At 47.2% G+C, this 9310-nt stretch overlaps 1 protein-coding gene across 1 annotated transcript in view; it reads left to right on the forward strand.

Moving 5' to 3' along the window:
• Nucleotides 1-1833: 1833 nt before the first annotated feature.
• LOC136692739 (axin-2-like) overlaps nt 1834-9310 on the forward strand; it is a 38875-nt gene continuing 31398 nt past the window's right edge. The window contains exon 1 of the mRNA XM_066666371.1: nt 1834-1959. The gene's annotated coding sequence lies outside the window, so the exon portion shown is untranslated. The remainder of the gene's footprint in view (nt 1960-9310) is intronic.

The raw sequence follows: 9310 nt of genomic DNA on the forward strand, positions 1-9310 counted from the left end.
GACTGGTGTAGTGTGTTGTCTATGAAGCCCAGCTGTTGTAGCATCTACAGACAGAGGCCCATCACCTTGATGGCAAGTTATGTCTCTTTAAAAACCCAATGTTCTTGCACACGTAAACATTACTTCACACATCACTCATCCCCAGTGCCATGACAGATGTTTAAAGCTGCAAACTTATTCATTTGCATTAACAACAAAAGCCAACTGCCAGCAAACCGACTTTCAGCTGCCTACATTCAACCGTTCTCTTAAAAAAACCCACCCTGTACTTTCCTGAGTGTTCTGGAGCACTGGAGCCCATTAAAACCATTAGAAACACCTGATATCACTTCAGATTTGGTTTTAAAAATCACATAGAGTGTCAGGAGAGGCGCTGCTGTGTAAAGCTCTGTATTCACCCGCTCACGTCGCCACAGTAAAGATCCCTTTATTTCCTGGGTTACGTGTACGCACGGTTCAGGAGCTCCTAGCGCCAGACTATGGGAGGTTTTGGTGTAAAGTCTTCGTGAATTTTAAAGCTGAAGGTGTTCTTTCTTAGATTCCGCAGTTGCTTTAGAACATGAGCAGATTATGGCTGAAGGAGAGCTATGGCACGACACCTGGCCCAAAATATTTTAGAGTAAACACAAATTTGCTTGTTTTATCAAAGAAAAGCCAAATAAATCCTTCATGTTTTGTGACAGAATATTTTAAATTTCTTGGGCTCATCTGTGTAAAGAAATGTAAAAAGAACACTTTAGTGGCTCTGCTTAAATTTCATGGGTTGTATTTTTCAAGCCCAGAGAAGTGGTAAATCTGTCATCCCCAACACCCAAATACACATTATTTAACCCAGAAAATACTTTGTTTTCGACTTATAATTTGGGTTTGTTTGTTTTTGGGTTTTTTTTTTTTTTGCTTTTTGTTGTTCTCAAAATGGAGATGAATAAATACCTTGCCCCAACTCATTCATTCATTGTCTGTAACCCTTATCCAGTTCAGGGTCACAGTGGGTCCGGAAAGTAGCCAGAATCTCTGGGCGCAAGGCGGGAGCACGCTCTGGAGGGGGTTTCAGTCCTTCACAGGTTGACACACACTCACACATTCACTCACACACACCTACGGACACTTTTGAGTCTCCAATCCACCTACCAACGTGTGTTTTTGGACTGTGGGAGGGAACTGGAGCACCCAGAGGAAACCCACGCAGACACAGAGAGAACACACCACACTCCTCACAGACAGTCACCCAGAGGAAACCCACGCAGACACAGAGAGAACACACCACACTCCTCACAGACAGTCACCCGGAGGAAACCCACACAGACACAGAGAGAACACACCACACTTCTCACAGACAGTCACCCAGAGGAAACCCACGCAGACACATAGAGAACACACCACACTCCTCACAGACAGTTACCCAGAGGAAACCCACGCAGACACAGAGAACACACCACACTTCTCACAGACAGTCACCCAGAGGACACCCACGCAGACACAGGGAGAACACACCACACTCCTCACAGACAGTCACCCGGAGGAAACCCACGCAGACACAGAGAGAACACACCACACCCCTCACAGACAGTCACCCAGAGGAAACCCACGCAGACACAGGGAGAACACACCACACTCCTCACAGACAGTCACCCGGAGGAAACCCACGCAGACACAGGGAGAACACACCAAACTCCTCACAGACAGTCACCCGGAGCGGGACTCGAACCCACAACCTCCAGGACCTTGGAGCTGTGACAGAGACACTACCTGCTGCACCACCGTGCCACCCCATGCCCCAACTCTCATTTTTAATTTAAGCCCTGAACTGTCACTGTGCTTTGAACCTATATCCAGTGTTAAACAGAAGTACCACAATCCCCACTTTGAGGCAAAACCTTCTTTCTTTTCTCTGCAGCTTTGGCATTGTATGCACTGACCAGAAGATGGACACAAGGGCTGCAAAGGCTGATGGAAACGGTGAGTAAAGTATGGGATTTTACCGCACCATGTGTTCAGAAGCAGCTAGTAATCAGAGTCGTAATGATTCAGTGGCTGTATGTTTATTGTAGTCATGTAGTAATTTCGGTTGTTGTGGTCGGTTAGCGTACTCGCTAGCTCTGCTGCTTCCTATGTGGAAGATAAAGGTTTGATGCCTTTGCTAAACAGTGCTCATGAATTCTGCTAAGTGTTTGCTAAGTTTCCTGGTGCTGGTGCCTGCGGGTCTGCAGTCGTGAGGTTGTGTTGGTGGACCAGTGGACGTGGGCAGCCACGGGCAGCAGCTCCTACACCGAGAACACTGATCTCAGAGCTGTTGGAGCTGTTTCGCTTGCTTGTGAAGTTGTGCGCTACTTCTTTACATGGGTCAGAGCCACTCTTTTGTGACGGGGGGAGGTTGTTAAAGTGCTGGACCAGCTGTTTAGGACCCGGGCAGCGAGCAGTGATTGACCCCAGTGAATGAGAAGGAAACTCCACATCGAGAACTCAGAGAACAAACACAGCTCTCGCTTTCTGAGATTCCGCCGGCGGTGATGGACTCTCCGAGCTCTCAGAGCTGCCAGAAGAGCTGCTGCTGGTGGTGGACACGAGCCAGAGGCAGATCTGGGGTCAGCTGTAACTCCTACACCTCAGATGTATCTCCCATTAGTGCAGGAAGGAAAGAGAGATAGAAAACGTCTGATCATTCGCAAACAGAAAGAAGCCACAAAAAAAATGTTAGCACTTCTCCTCCATGTGAACTCTGGTTCTTGAACCGATGCTGTTCAGGATTCTTTGAACCTTGATGCTCTGCAGCAAACCAGCTCCTCACGTTTCCACCTGTTTTGATGGGAACCAAATATACGAAGAGTGGTTCTGTGGCTGAATTCAGCACCAGTGCCAGAGACTAAGTCATGGTTTATCCACTGTTTACAGTTGGATCAGATCAGAGCAACATATGCTACATGTGTTTAAATAATGCCGAGTCCTGAGCCGGTCTGCTGAGCTTGAGAATGGTGAGAACAGTGGAGAAAAGTAGCCTGAGCATTTTCCTGTTTATATTTCCTTTTAAGAACCCGCTTTAAATGATCACATGCAGCTCCACTGAGACATAACTCTTTATTTGAGGCTCTGTGCTCTTTCTGGAGCTTCTTTATCACAACATGCCCAAGACACCGTCACGGTTCACACTGAAGAACCCTGCTCTTCTTTAGTTCCAGCTGGGAATCAACTTTTTCTGGATTTGAAAACAGTTTATGTTGTTGGAAATGTACTGAACCGTTCCGTATTAGGCTTTTGAACGTGAACCAAACCGGATCCACTTTGGTGTCCTGTGCGCTGTCCGACTCCAGGTGGGCTCTGGACCCACTGGGACCTTGCTCAGGATGAAGCGCTTACAGTATATGAATGAATGAATATTGTAAGCTGGAGGTGTTTGATTAAGGCTGAGTCCTGCTGAACTGGTCCGTGGTCAGTTGGGGGTCATTCCTGTGGCCGGACTGGTCACTGTAACACACACAGCTGCCCAAACTGAGCAGCCTGCTGGAGCATGGAGAGCCCAGCTGGAGGCCAGGCTTTTGATCTGGAGCCTTTCTTTCAGGAGGAAAAACAAATACTTCTCTCTCTTTTTTTTTTCTCTCTCTCTCTCTCTCTCACACACACATACACACACACACACACACAGATGACCGGCTCCAGCTTCCTCCTTTTTCTTCCTGACCGATGCCCCTTATCACGCTAATTACAGTAATCTAATGACCCCCTGCAGCTCGGACAGGAAGAGAGAGAGAGAGAGAGAGAGAGAGAGAGAGAGAGAGACAGAGAGAGAGAGAGAGAGAGAGAGAGAGGGAGGGAGGCGTGTGACATGAAACAGAACAGAGTGAGAGAGAACCAGAGCGTGTCTCCAGCTTTCCGAGGATAAGGGCGAGAAAAAAAAAGGAGAGAAAGTGATCATCGTCCATTCAGAGGAACCTCCAATTCACACAAAGGGTTAACTACAGTCATGTGGTGTGGGGAACATCTCCCACCCCCAGTGTAGTCACTCAGCCGAGTCGTGTTGGGTGTGTGTGTGTGACACTTCCTCAGATTTGCCCTGGAGCTACGAAGCTAACACACTGTAGCTACGAGGCTAATACACAGTAGCTAAATTCAGGAATGTAGCTCGGCGCAGTGGTAGCTGTGTGACTGAATAGTTATATTCATAGTTAAAGTTATAAAGTTTGAACATCACTAATATTTGGTGCTATAAATGTTTACTCATTTTAATAGTTTGTCCCTTTAAACCATCCGTAGTTCCTGGCGCCACTTGGCTCTGTTCGCCACGTGGGCGATTCTCTGTTGTCATGGAAATTAAGTAAACAATCTGTTGTGTGCAAACCAGAGCTGTCTATCTGTCCTCCTCTCTTCTGGTTTTCTTTTGTTTTACTTTTGTTTCTCCTCTCTCTCTCTCTCTCTCTCTCTCTCTCTCTCTCTCTCTCTCTCTCTCACATTCTCTCTCTCTTTCACATTCTCTCTCTCTCTCTCTCACTCACATTCTCTCTCTCTCTCTCTCTCGCTTTCTCTTTTGCTCTCACTTTCTCTTTCTCTCTCTCTCTTTCTCTCACATTTCTCTCTCTCTCTCTCTCTCTCTCTCTCTCTGTATGAGCTCATTAGGGCAGGTGTGGAAGTGTAAACACTGTGGTGTTAATTCTGAAGTATGCGACACTGTGTGGTGTTTATTATACTGTGATGACTGTCCTGTAATGGCTCTTTGATCCTGACTCACTTTTCCCAGCTCCGTTATCATTCCATCACAGTCGTAACGAGACCTCATATCTCAGAAAGGGTGCGTTTGTAAGAGAGGAAGCACATCCTTAACCTTTGATGTGTTTCACCACTCGGCACAGTGGGAGCAATACTGTGCTCTTTAAGGTGTTTGTATCTCTCTTTATTCCCCATCTGTCCTCCACCTGCTACATCACTCCATACTGAGACTGAAAGCAGAATACACTCCGCTCTGATTTTACTTCTCATTTCCTTCTCACGTTTCCTTCTCTCTCGCTCTCTTCTCTCTCTCTCTCTCTCTCGCTCTCTCTCTCTCTCGCTCGCTCTCTCTCTCTCTCTCTCTCTCTCTCTCCCCTGAGTAATGACATCATTAAACACTGGCTCCTAATCATTAAACACTTCACCTCATAGTTTCTCACAGCCTTGCTTTTTAAAACACGACCACCAGGGGGCGTATCTCTGCTCTTCATCTCATACATCCCCCCCACCACACACACACACACCCTCCTCCCCACACTCCACGTCTAAGACTCTCCCTCCCTATACACTATTAAAGTTTTTAATCCACCACAAAACATGATTAATGACATTAAACATGAGTGGAGCTATAATTATTCTGAAACACACACACACAGACAGATACACGTATACACACATATATACAAATACGCACACACACACAACACACATACACACAGATACACAAATTCACACACACATACATGTACACACACACATATACACACATATATACATGTGTACACACACACACACAGATACACATATGCACACACACACACAACACACACACACACACACACACATACACATACACACATATATACAAATACGCACACACACACACAACACACATACACACAGATACACAAATTCACACACACATACATGTACACACACACATATACACACATATATACATGTGTACACACACACACACAGATACACATATGCACACACACATACATGTACACACACACAGATACACATATACAAATATATATACATGTACACACACACACACAAACACATACAAAGAGATACACACTACAGAGAGAGAGAGAGAGAGATGCATACACACACATATATATATACACCCCTCCCCCCCCCCCCCCCCCCCCACACACACACGTACACTTACACCAGGATGTAGTCAGACATTTTCTCACACACACAGACATACATACAAACACACCCTAAACTACACAAACACACACACATTATTTATGTTCTCTCACTCTCTCTCTCTCTCTCTCTCTGATTGAGGTGGATATGCATGTGTGTATGTCTGTGTGTATGTGTGTGTGTGTGTGTGTGTGTGTGTGTGTTTCGCTGTTGTCCTGCAGATCTCCCCTCCGTCAGCCTGCAGATGAAGGGATAAGCACTTCAAAGCGCTGGGCGAGCAGTTTAACCCCAGGCTGAAAGTACAAGTGGACAATACACTAATTGAGGGAGGCGACTGATCACAGGGTCTGTTCAAAGCAGGATGCTCGTCCTTCCCCCCGATGCAGGCCTACTTAACTTTATTAGCTTTCATGCTCCTGTCCTAGCTTCAATCTCGCATGCCTTTGAACTCGCCCGAGCGCCCTGCCTCTCTCCGCTCGCTGGCTGCAGTCCTATTTACAGCGCAGCCAACAGAGGGATGCCTTTATTCCCTTCTTTCTCGTCGTTTTTCAACACGGAGAAAAGTGGATGCGTTATATTTAGTCCGTCCTAACGTCCACACGAGAGCTTCTCAATCACAAACCTACAGAACGTAATTTCTTCACTCACTGAGCTCCACTGACGACACAGGAACGCTTTGCAGTTCTAGTATTACAGACTGTACTCTGTGTTGCTCTGCTTTACACTTTACACTTCTACAGTTACTGTAGTCCATCTGTTGCTCTGCATACTTTGCTAGCCCCCTTTCACCATGCAATTAAACGCTCAGGACCCCCCACAGAGCAGGTGTGATGTGGTGGTGGATCATTCTCAGCGCTGCAGTGACACTGACGTGGTGGTGGTGTGTTAGTGTGTGTTGTGCTGGTGTAGAGTGGATCAGACACAGCAGTGCTGCTGGAGTTTTTAAACCCTGTGTCCACTCTCTGTCCACTCTGTGAGACACTCCTCCCTCGTTGGTCCACCTTGTAGATGTAGAGTCAGAGACGGTAGCTCATATGTCGCTGCACAGTGTGTGTCGCTCGTCCTCTAGTCTTTCATCAGTGACACAGGACGCTGTCGGCTGGATGTTTTTGGTCGGTGGACTGTTCTCGGTCCAGACACTGAGGGGTTTAAAAACTCCAGCAGCACTGCTGTGTCTGATCCACTCTACACCAGCACAACACACACTAACACACCACCACCACGTCAGTGTCACTGCAGCGCTGAGAATGATCACCTGCTCTGTGGGGGTCCTGAGCGTAACTAAGTTTGCAGAGCCACAGACGGACTCCAGTCTGTAACTGTAGAACTACATAGTGGTGAGTGGAGCTGAGATGATGGACAGTGAGTGGAGAAACTCATGAGCGGATTCCAGCATCGGAACAAGGCCGTAAACCACAGAAGGACCTTAGATTGGCTTCTTAACCCTTTCTTAGCCACAGGGTAAGTAGCCGGAGCATCTACAGTGGACCACAAACCTCTCTTTGTCATAAACAAAGTGTGGAGTGTTTCTTTCCGGCGTTTGCCTTCCATTTCTATGATTACAGCTAACGAGAAAAAGTCATTGTGGTCAAATAGGCTTCTCGGCATGTAATGTGCATGACTTTCTCAATGTCATTGCAGAGAGATCTGAGAGAGAGAGAGAGAGAGAGAGAGAGAGAGAGAGAGAAAGAGAGAGAGAGACTGATCCTACCCCATGCTACTTCAAAGCGTATATTGTTCCTTTGATGTTCAACACAAACTCTGAAGACCAAGATATATTTAAATACTCAAATTCACACACAGGAAGCAGCGGCGGCGTGTCTGTAGCTTTAACGCGCTTAGACACGATACAGAAATCCACTTTCTACACGGGTTTATCACACGCCGCTCTGCTTTATTTCACTCCGAATCCCGGGTTTGTAGCTTGAGAATTTCCAATCAACAGAAGTGCAGATTAGAGGCAATGATTTATAAATTCTTCATGTTATTGACGGACGTTTCTGGTCGTTCTCCCTGACGCTGGATGCGTTCGCTGATTTTGAATTTTGTTGCCGTCTCTCAGGTTGTGTTCCTCTGCCTTTTGCTTAAGACCAAGTGTAGTATCTGGTCTTTTAAGTTTAATATCTGATTATTCATTCATTCATTCATTATCTGTAACCCTTATCCAGTTCAGGGTCGCGGTGGGTCCAGAGCCTACCTGGAATCACTGGGCGCAAGGCGGGAATACACCCTGGAGGGGGCGCCAGTCCTTCACAGGGCAACACACACACACACACACACACCTACGGACACTTTTGAGTCTCCAATCCACCTACCAACGTGTGTTTTTGGACTTTGGGAGGAAACCCACACAGACACAGGGAGAACACACCACACTCCTCACAGACAGTCACCCAGAGGAAACCCACGCAGACACAGGGAGAACACACCACACTCCTCACAGACAGTCACCCGGAGGAAACCCACACAGACACAGAGAGAACACACCACACTCCTCACAGACAGTCACCTGGAGGAAACCCACGCAGACACAGGGAGAACACACCACACTCCTCACAGACAGTCACCTGGAGGAAACCCACGCAGACACAGAGAGAACACACCACACTCCTCACAGACAGTCACCCAGAGGAAACCCACGCAGACACAGGAAGAACACACCACACTCCTCACAGACAGTCACCCGGAGGAAACCCACGTAGACACAGGGAGAACACACCACACTCCTCACAGACAGTCATGGCCTTACGGAGCTTGAGGGACCACAATTCCACGTCTGAAGTGCCCTTGGGCAAGACGCCTAACTCTCAAACTGCTCCCCGTGCGTCAAAGTGGTTGGCAGACCATTGCTCATGGTGTGTGTGTGTGTGTGTGTGATCACTGCCCTTGGTGTGTGTGTGAAGAATTGTTCACTGGCAGCATCACCGCAGCCCACAGTGAGTTCAAACATCAAATGAAATGTGCAATTATTTGTCAGTGTACAATATACAATGAATTGTGTCTTCTGCATTTAACCCATTTGTGGCAGTGAACACACACACACACACACAAGTGCACTAGGGGCTGTGAACACACACCCAGAGCAGTGGGGAGCAGTTGTGGGTTCTGTGCTTTGCTCAAGGGCTCCTCAGCTGTGGGCTAGGAGTGAAGGAGGAGGACGGTGCTGTTCCTTCACTCCCACCACCCTCAATTTTCCTGCCGCTCGTGGGAATCGAACCAACAACCTTTCAGTCCACAGCCCTCGTTCCTAACCACTATGCTATTTCTTTCATGTTAGCATATTAGCTAACGTCCCCACACTGCCACTGAGTAAACAACAGCTTCTGTGGGTGGCACTGTCAGTAACGGTGCTCTAGCCACATTTGAAAATGAATATAAGTATATAACAATGTTATTTATGGGGGATCCAATGGTCCCCAGCCCCCACTTAGACCTCAGGTTGGTGACC

The sequence above is a fragment of the Hoplias malabaricus genome, chromosome 3, assembly GCF_029633855.1.
Source record: "Hoplias malabaricus isolate fHopMal1 chromosome 3, fHopMal1.hap1, whole genome shotgun sequence".
In the NCBI taxonomy this organism is placed as follows: domain Eukaryota; kingdom Metazoa; phylum Chordata; class Actinopteri; order Characiformes; family Erythrinidae; genus Hoplias; species Hoplias malabaricus.